The sequence below is a fragment of the Hippocampus comes genome, unplaced genomic scaffold (genome assembly GCF_001891065.2).
Source record: "Hippocampus comes isolate QL1 unplaced genomic scaffold, H_comes_QL1_v1.1 scaffold105, whole genome shotgun sequence".
Taxonomy (NCBI): domain Eukaryota; kingdom Metazoa; phylum Chordata; class Actinopteri; order Syngnathiformes; family Syngnathidae; genus Hippocampus; species Hippocampus comes.
In genome coordinates, this window is record NW_017806235.1 from 876,479 (window position 1) to 885,597 (window position 9,119).

At 45.6% G+C, this 9,119-nt stretch overlaps 1 protein-coding gene across 1 annotated transcript in view; it reads right to left on the reverse strand.

Annotated features, from left to right (window-relative positions):
- LOC109507374 (receptor-type tyrosine-protein phosphatase F-like) overlaps positions 1 to 8,788 on the reverse strand; it is a 182,987-nt gene extending 174,199 nt beyond the window's left edge. The window contains exon 1 of the mRNA XM_019856751.1: positions 8,478 to 8,788. The gene's annotated coding sequence lies outside the window, so the exon portion shown is untranslated. The remainder of the gene's footprint in view (positions 1 to 8,477) is intronic.
- Between the last annotated feature and the right edge of the window lie 331 nt (positions 8,789 to 9,119).

Here is a 9,119-nt window from a genome sequence, read left to right on the forward strand (position 1 = left end):
ATTCTGTCTCTCTCCTCAATTTTTCTTTTTTTTTTTTTTTTTTTGATCATCTCCCTTTACAAATCACTGGACCGGATTTGATGCCCCGGTTAATGGAAGTCACTTAAAAATGGCGGAACCACACACTTTATGCTCAAGTTGACGTCGAGAAACGTTTCCGATTTAAATGTGTGCGCTATCGGCTGCGATAAGGAAACAGCCGCCGCGTGAAATATTGGCCACCCCTCATCCTGTCTATCAACAGATACGCTATCTGCTTCACTTAGCCCCCCGCCCGCTGTTCGACTGGTTATTTTCAAATCCTCAGACCTTGGAAGACTTATTTATACCTTGGCCGTACCCCCACCCACTCGTTCGCTCAGCAGTGCAGCTGCAGATAGGATTTACCTGCTGTCCAAACAACCTCCAGACTATCAATTACCAGCGTTAGCCATTGTAGAATCGCTGTTCTGCTGCTCACCTAACAAGAAACACACACACACACACACAAACACAGTAAAGACGGGCGGGCAACTCCAGGATATTTCCCTCCTAAGATTAGTTGTGACTTGGCTGTGAAATTTATACCGCCCGGAGTTCATTGTCAATGGAGCTAACCGGTTTTCAGACCCAACGTAATGGTTTGAAAATTTTGCTGTTTGTGATTAGTCCGCTCGGAGTCTTGGATGTCAACAGAATCAGGGCGCAGCCTGAATCAATAGGAAGGTTGAAATGCGCCGCAAACTTGCGCTTGCCATACATACAGTAAATATACTGGACTGTTAAATAAAAAATTCTAAGAACAGCAGTGACGGGCCCGCTTTCATGTGACACATGACCATGTGTTCTTACACTATAGCAAACTTCAACAATCGTAACTTTCAACCTTAAATGTCAGGAGAGAGATTACCCTGTCGTCCATTTCACATCATTCTGTACATTGATCTTGTATATTTTGAGTGTAACACAAGCCCTCTCGCAGCGGTCTAGTTGAACGGTTGGCGTGTGCAGCGCCGCACACAGATTCTACAAATCCATCGCAGCTCACTGGGCTGGAGGCAGGGTACACACCGGGATTGGTCACCATAAAGTGGTGGCACATACGGCGATCTACCAGGAAGTATTCACACTGGCATTCGCACGAAAGACTTTAAGTCCTCAAAGAACAAACTATGCAGAGTGCAGAAACAAGATTTGAACCCAGACCCTCAGAACTGTGAGGCGGACGTGTTAAGCATCTGTCACCCACAGATCTTGCCAAATTCTTCCTGACAGGTCATCTCACTCTCTTGACAATGATTGGGCCGAACACTGCGGCCGTCGCGTGGGAAAAAGGACACGTCACTTACCCCCCTTACTCCCCTGCCAAGATCCACCCGGACACCAAAAGTCCCACCTGTCGGGTCAGCAAACGAAAAGCCATCACGGTCATCAAGCCGATGTCATTCCGCCGACTGGTTAAACGTCATCCCAGTCAAGCTTTGTTTTGGGCGAACGCATCACTTTTACTCCGAAAGACTGAACAACTGTGCAGGAGACAGACATCAGGTAAGGGGCCAGAAGCTAATGCTTCCAGTAAAACCCCTGTGAGGACACCATCCGTTCATGGTCATATAGGCAGCTTGTGAGGTAAGACCTGAGGCAAGGAATTCCCTTTTGTGCGAGTCAAGGACATCATCCTGCAGCAGCCAAGAGTAATGCAGTGATCATTCGGATAAGGTACCCGTCCAGGTCAAAAGCCAAGGTCCCTTGTTGTTTGGACCCTTCAGATGAGTTTCCTCGTGCAGCATTTGCATGAACACAGCCATGACGCAAATGCCGGCGATCCCTCCATTTCCTAGCAGCGCTTGTTAGGACGAGTAGGGCAAGCAGAGTCTGCCGTGTTTACTAATGTTGGAGCAACGCCTTTATCAGGGAAGAGATTTGTAGGAGAAGAGGCAGGGGATTAGCCGTCAAATTGCCAGGCAGACAGCATCCCCGCTGCAGGGTTGTGAAGCGCTAATCTCTCGAGCTAGAAGGGGGAGATCCTGATAAAGATTTGGTGGTCGGTCTGACCAGCTAAAAAAAAAAAAAATGGGTGGAAAGGAGGAAAAGACTTCACTGGCGTTGCTTCTTTAAGCACATGGTGGTTTTTACTTAAAATATATTGTACGTCACATTGCTCTTTTTACCAGGAACAATAAAGACGAGATGACAGTGGAGCATGTCATCGAAAACACTTTACTTGGATAAATTTAGCACCAGCATCATAAATCATCATAATCATGTGACTGTGTATGTAATTATGACCTCCTAAAATAACGGGAAACTTTGCCAATGATGAGTATGGCCCAAATATCAAGTTGATTTCAACTTATGAGCATGTGGAACTTAGTTCTGCAAAAAATCTGCATATGTAAGTTCCCCGATGGCTTTTTACAAGAAAGTAAAAGCAACCAGGGCTTGAGATGCGACCAAAATGGTCACATATGCAAGCGTTTTTTTTTCAACATGTGAGTAAGAATTTCATCTCGTGGCGTTTGTGCAAGTGCATGTGTTTCGGTGCTCCCCCCGCAACACAGGCACTGTATTTATTCGACAGTATGGGCGGAGGTGACCCTCTTTTCCACACTTCCGTAGTCTTCACATTGTCCATAAACAGGCCGCTTTGGACTTGCATGAGAACCAGAGATCTGCACGCACATTTCGGGTAGGACGGTCACGATCAAATCATTTTAACATCGATGATCGTAACGGCTCTTGCATCGAATAATCGAGCAGCAGTAGCGAGCTAGCGACAGCAAGTTGAGCTTCGACTGCCTCCCAAACATGTTGCGGGTACACTGGGAAGTCTGGAATCACAGCCTCCATCGACTCGCTTCCTTTTTAGCTGCACTTTGACCTTCGTTGCTGGATAATAGAATCATGTAGACTTAATCACCATTGCATTAAAGTACAAATTGATTCCAGCGACTATTCACTGCCCTTTCAACATGAAAGAAGATGGCACAACCTCCGTGGATTCTTGCCGGGTTTTCCGGACAGCATAGTCGGCGGTGGCGACGTAAACAAAAGTGGGCCAGGCAAGCTTCACCACAGTTTTCAACATCCCGGACAGTATAGCCGACCATAGGGACCTCTGTGGTAGCCGTCGGGTCTGACAGGCGCCATCGTCGACGGAGGCAACGTAAACAAAAGTGGGCCAGCCGAGCTTCACCGCACTTTTCAACATCCCGGACGAGATAGCCGACCACAGCGGGACCTCCGCGGTTGTTGTCGGGTCTGGTAGGCGTCGGAGGCCACGTGAAGAAAAGCAGGGCTGCCGAGCAGGGCCGCCGAGCTGTATTGCTCAGCTAAGTGCTAATAGTGAGGATAAGTGGTTGAGAAAATGGATGGATGGATCGCAAATGCTGACACTGCACTGTGTCCTCCTGCACTTGTTGGAATACGCGTGCCCACGGCTCGTTGGGTGTGCAGCTATGGCGGGTGATATTTTGAAATATTTCGGTCCGTGAAAATATCTTCACGTCGGCCCGTCACGATGTCAACGTATCGTTTGATGATAAATAAATGGAAAGTATATTTTTTTTTGCGGGTGGGTGTGGCACACGGTAAAGGGTCATTTGCATGCGTGTTTCTTGACATACATCAACATTCACTCGCGCTTATTCCCTCTCCTGCCTGTCAACTACAGTAACTTGTGTGGGAGTCGGCACTCGCAGGCGCACGCACGCGTCTACCTGGCTCTTTTTGTACCATTTCATTGCTTTAATGATTGCATATTAAATAGATATAAAACACGAGCGGCGGTGATAACAAAACGGGACCAACTTTATTCATAGGTACAATACGCCTCAGAGCTTTTGGGAGTACAAAAAGTGGCAAAACATGCAACGGTACGTTCTCGCTGACGACTTTTTTTTATATCATCCTCTTACCCCACTACATTAAGAGGCAGGGTTGAAATATTTTATTCTTTCAAGCCACAACAACAGATATTATTGTAGAATACAAAAAAATGTGTGTGTATGCACACGCACACAAACTTCCCCCCCCCCTTAGCCTCAGTGGAGAATACTTCCCAGACGCAAGAATGTCTCATCAGCCTCCAGCATCCTTTACAGGGCCCAGAGCGGGCCAAAAAAACAGCGCACAGTCTATAAATAAGTCAGGCGTACTAATGAAACCAACGTCCATCCATCTTCCTAAAACAAGCCAAGGACTTCGTTCGTAGTCAGGCAGAAAAGGAATAAAGAAAAAGCTAAATGTCTGAAAATACGAGCCAAGAAATGGGTCGGTGTTATATACGGTAACATTTTAATGATAGTCAGGCTCTGTCATGTTTTGTTGCGCTACGCTGGGCCAACGAAAATGAGGTCATAACTCGCCGAAGCGGCGACAGCGGGAGCTGATAAAGTAATCAAGCAGAACGTGGAGTCGACACCCGACATTTGGAGAAATTGGGAGGGCCCAGGCACAAACGAGGGGTGTCGGGAAGCGGCGGCATAAATCTGCCAAAAGAGACTGTGCTGCCAGAACCAAGTGGCGCATAAATCAAGACGCCTTTTCCATTTTTTATTTGGTTTTAACAACACGAACTGGAAAGTAGACTAACGGGGGGGCAGTTTTAACATATCAGAATATCGCAGTAATTCCAGAAATGGTTACACTGGTTTACTATTTTCCACTTAGTAGAAATGTCTTCCTATTGAGTACAACCTGAGTTATTGTGATTATCTGTCCCAAAAAGTATGACCAAAACCAAATAAAACTGACACCAAAGCAATATTTCCCATTGGAATTCATGTAAATCCAGTTGTGACATCCCAAAATATTAACAACTGTATTTTCCGGACGATAACTCGCTACTGCCCCCCCCCCCCCACAATCCAACCTTGATTGGGGAAAAAGTTGATCCTGCAGCTAAGCAGTGAATGATGCAATTTGCTCACAAGGCGATCGGCAGCGCAGAAGCTTCACTCAAAGCTGCACCACATGGTGCAGCAGAGTGAAGAATGTTAACAGAAATCCAGACAGGAAACACCGTGACCGGGCACGTCTGAGTAGTAAACACACCGGAAAATGGTTGAAATGTCCATGACGACGCGTTCAAAAGGCCTCCAAGAAAACACTGGAGAAAGTTGCACATGTGCGTGGAACGTGGGCTTCGGACAAAAACTGAGTGGCGGAATAAAAACAATCGTCATTTGAAATCGGAATTGATTAGGGTCTAGTGTCCTGAGCAAGACGTCTTCCTTCACTAAGTCCTGTAGTCAAAAATAGTCATAGCGTTGATTCACACCACCGCAGCTCTTGCAATAAATCTCTCATTATCCGCTTGTCCAAAAGCAGTTTTGTACTTTTCAGCAACTCTGTCTAAATGTCAACGTATAGAACAGACCTATTTTGGACTGTACTCCGGTACCCTGTGAGCGCCTTGCTATTGCGAGTGATCTTAGTGGTAACGCAGCATTTTCTCCCCCCCCTCCCGCCATCATACATCTCATCCCAGCAGCCGTCACAACGAATGAGGCTGCGCGCTAGGAGCAAAATGTCACAACCGTGCCCGGAAAGTGACGATCAACACAACTAACACATCCGCGCGGTTGGTGGTGGCTGATTGAAGTTGGGTATTATGCGTGACTATCTGGCACATTCAGCCCCGTCTCACTGCATCAACACCTTATTTAGCGCGGCGCGGGGAGGACTGGCAATTAGACCTCGTCATCACAAAGCAGATCCTTTGACCTTGTCGCCGGCGGGCAGTTTAAGTCCTGGCGCAAAAACCAAACAACTTTGACTTCTTTGAGGCGGATCACAAACATGGCTGTTTCTACATCAAAGCGTCGGACTCGCTGTAAATTAGGGGTAGGAATCGCAGAGGAACTCACAGTGGTGGGATTCGATTAAAAAGTTCAATCAAATTAATTATAGCCTCTGTAATTAATTATTCCATTCTGGTAAGGCGCTTCTTTGCAGACAGCCAAAACAAATTAAGACGGCAATTTCGCCGACTGTTGCCTGGTGATGCTAAAATCAAGCAGCTTTTCGTAGGTGCCCAAATATTATGTTCAACAGTTACTGTGTTCATTTACTATTTGTTTTATTTTGACGCATTGGTCGAATATTGCAATAATTGGGTTCATTGGTATAATTTGTTTTCCAAATTTGTCATCTGTGATTTCAACTATTTTTTTGTTGAACATTTGTGATGTTTTTTTTTGTATATTTTTGCTGTAATACTTTTGCATGAGTATTTTCCTCAATCTTTTTGGCAAATTATTTTGTGAGCATCATGAATGTCTTTTTGAGTATTTCCATTTTTTTTTAATCAACAGATTTATTTTTAAAAAATATTACGATTATGTCTAACATTTTTATTTTCATTTTTTTATATCTTATTTGACTTTACACTGTTTACAGTAGCTGTGTTTTTATTATTTTATGATCACAATATTTTTATGAACACAATGTGATACAGCAAGGAAAGATGGTGATCATAAAAAAAAAAAAAGATAACTCCAGTAGATGTGGGAGATGCTAGATTCTTTGGACTTGGGTTTTCATCAGTCAGCAACATGAAATTTGCTGCCCGTGTATCGACGCCGTATCGGAACAGACAACGATATATTGATATTTTGTTGTGCCTTCCCAGACATTGATCTATGATTCTAAAGCGACCCTCTCAGGTGTCCCAACTGGGACGAGAGCGATTAGATAAACCCATCATGCGTCAATAGGCCATTAAACATCTACCCAAGTCACCCGTGATGAGAAATCAAGTTGAATGGAAAAAATCCATGGGCTCCCGTCCATAATTACTTTTGAGGAATCCAAGAGGGAAGAAAATTGACAGATTGCCTGTGAGACAGAGTGTGATTCATTCCAAAGGAAGACCTTCAAGTCAGAAAAGAGATATTTGTTTGCACAAGATCTAATAAGGATAAGGAGAGACTTCCTCTCATCCCATCGTGGATGTCTCTGGTGGTTCTCCCACAACATTACTAATGAGTGACCGAGGAATAGTTGTAAAAAGCGGTGTGAAGTGTCACTGATCGGCATGGCGGAGGTGAAAGGGGGGAGATGACCCGCGGGTCACCCCGAGGCGGACAGGAATTGGCTTTGTTTAAATAAATGACCGTGGCTTTTTGTCTTCTTTGTTTAAGCAGCTCAACAGACATTCTAACGGCCATCTTGTGGTTGTTGGGGGGGTTTTGCCTCAAGGTCATAGTTGACCCATGTGTCAACTGAAGACTCGCTTGATAGCTTTTCAGTGCTGCCGCTCACAAATCCAGCGCTTATGTCTTGAGGACTTCCCAAAAGCAAAGCGGCCAAACCGTCACAAACTCGCAACGAGGCTACCAACTGGTTCCTTAAAATCCAACGATGAAGAGAAGGGTCCATTTTGAGGACCCGACAGCTTCGCGAAAACAACATTTGTGATGAATGAGTAATCCCGTCATCATCAACTAGAACAAGCTAACACCGTCCAAAAGGTTTCCATGTTTGCATGCGGTCGCACGAGAGGCGGTTATGTAAAATAAAACAATATCAGGGATAAGGCTTTGAGAGTGAGGTACCAACAGCTCCCAAAAGCAAAATTTGGGACTTTCGAGAAATGCCGTTGTTTGCAAATAACTAACGACTCTCATGTTTACATGCGGTTATTAGAGCCCGTTCCTTCAAACGAACAAGAAACAGGTAACGTCTTGAGGGGAAAGATACACTTTTGAGATCAGGACAGCTCCCGAAAGCAAAATTTGTGGCTTTTGAGCTCCCCCGCCACTGCAAATAGAAAAGGCTCCAACTATCCAAAAGGACTCCCCATGTTTACATTTGGTTATTGGAGCCCCTTCCTTAAAATAAAACAGTTAAGTGTCCAGAGGCTTTGCGTGAAGGTTATACTTCGAGGCAGCTCTCCAAAGCAAAATTTGTGCCTTTCGAGTGTTGGGATTTCAAAGTCTCTCCGTGCCCCCGCCTCCCTCGGACTGGATTTCTCGTCGTTGAAATTCTAGCCTCCCGATTGCCCGGGGAGATAAAGGCAACTGGAAAAGCAGGTTGTTTGGCCCCGGCGTAAGGCCCTAACTCGGCAGAAACGGCAGGGTGCCTCACCTTAGCAGCGGTAGCTAGGGGACGTTCTATGGGCCCCGTCCGTCTATTCAAAGCAGTCTTGAATAAGTTTGGGGAGGGCTCGCGGCAGACGGGGGCAATTTGCCAGAGAGCCAAGCCAATAGAGCTCAGCCAAGACGAGGTTAAACTATTGTTTTGGCTTAGCAAGCAAGAGTGAGCAAGGACAAAAGGGAAGCCCGCAAAAAAGACCCAAGGAAGAAAATACCTGACCGCTCGAGTGTGACACATCAATTTAGCTTGTTACTTTTATGACACAGATTAGAAGAAGCAACTTTTCTGATCTCCCCGGCTGAGCCACTCAGCAATAGTTCCCCAAAATGCACCTGCGCCAGATCTTCCTCCAGTATGATTCCGCTTAGACAGAAAGTCACTCTTAATGTTCCACTTACCCATTCATGTCAATTACGAATAAATCTCGTTTTTATTCCTTTTCACTTTCAGGCACTTATTCCAGAGCAAAGTGTGTTCTAATCCCGGGAAAGGCAATCCAACGGTATCCAAAAAAAAAGGATTATCCCTCCAAAAAAAAATATTCTTCAAGGTGCTCTTGTATGATTCCACAAAACGGGGGGGAACAAAATCAAGGGGTCTTCTTCCCCGTGTTACAATCCCGGCCAGAGAGCGGTGTTGCGTTTGGGAATGATCCTTCCGAGAGCAGAGCTTGTTCACACACTGAGAGGGTGCTCAGCAATGGCATGGGAGAAGCCAAACCCACTGTGTGATGTCACCGGTGTCAGATTTCAATGCGCGAGCAAGAGGAGGAGGGCCGGGCCGGGGGGGGGCCTTACCTTGTTGCGCCACGGCCAATGGCAGAGCAATCTGCAGTGCACCTGAGTTTAAAATTAAACGCCAAGGTGTGGTATGATGGCACGTGATGTGATTTTTTTTTTAATTTTTTTTTTGACTTTTACAAAATGGCCAGCCTGTCTTTATCTGTTGGCTCAGTTCTATGGAAGGGGAGCTGATGAGATCTAGCCAGTCGACAAGCTTGACATGACAAAGCAGATCATAAAAATACCTTTGGCACGCCG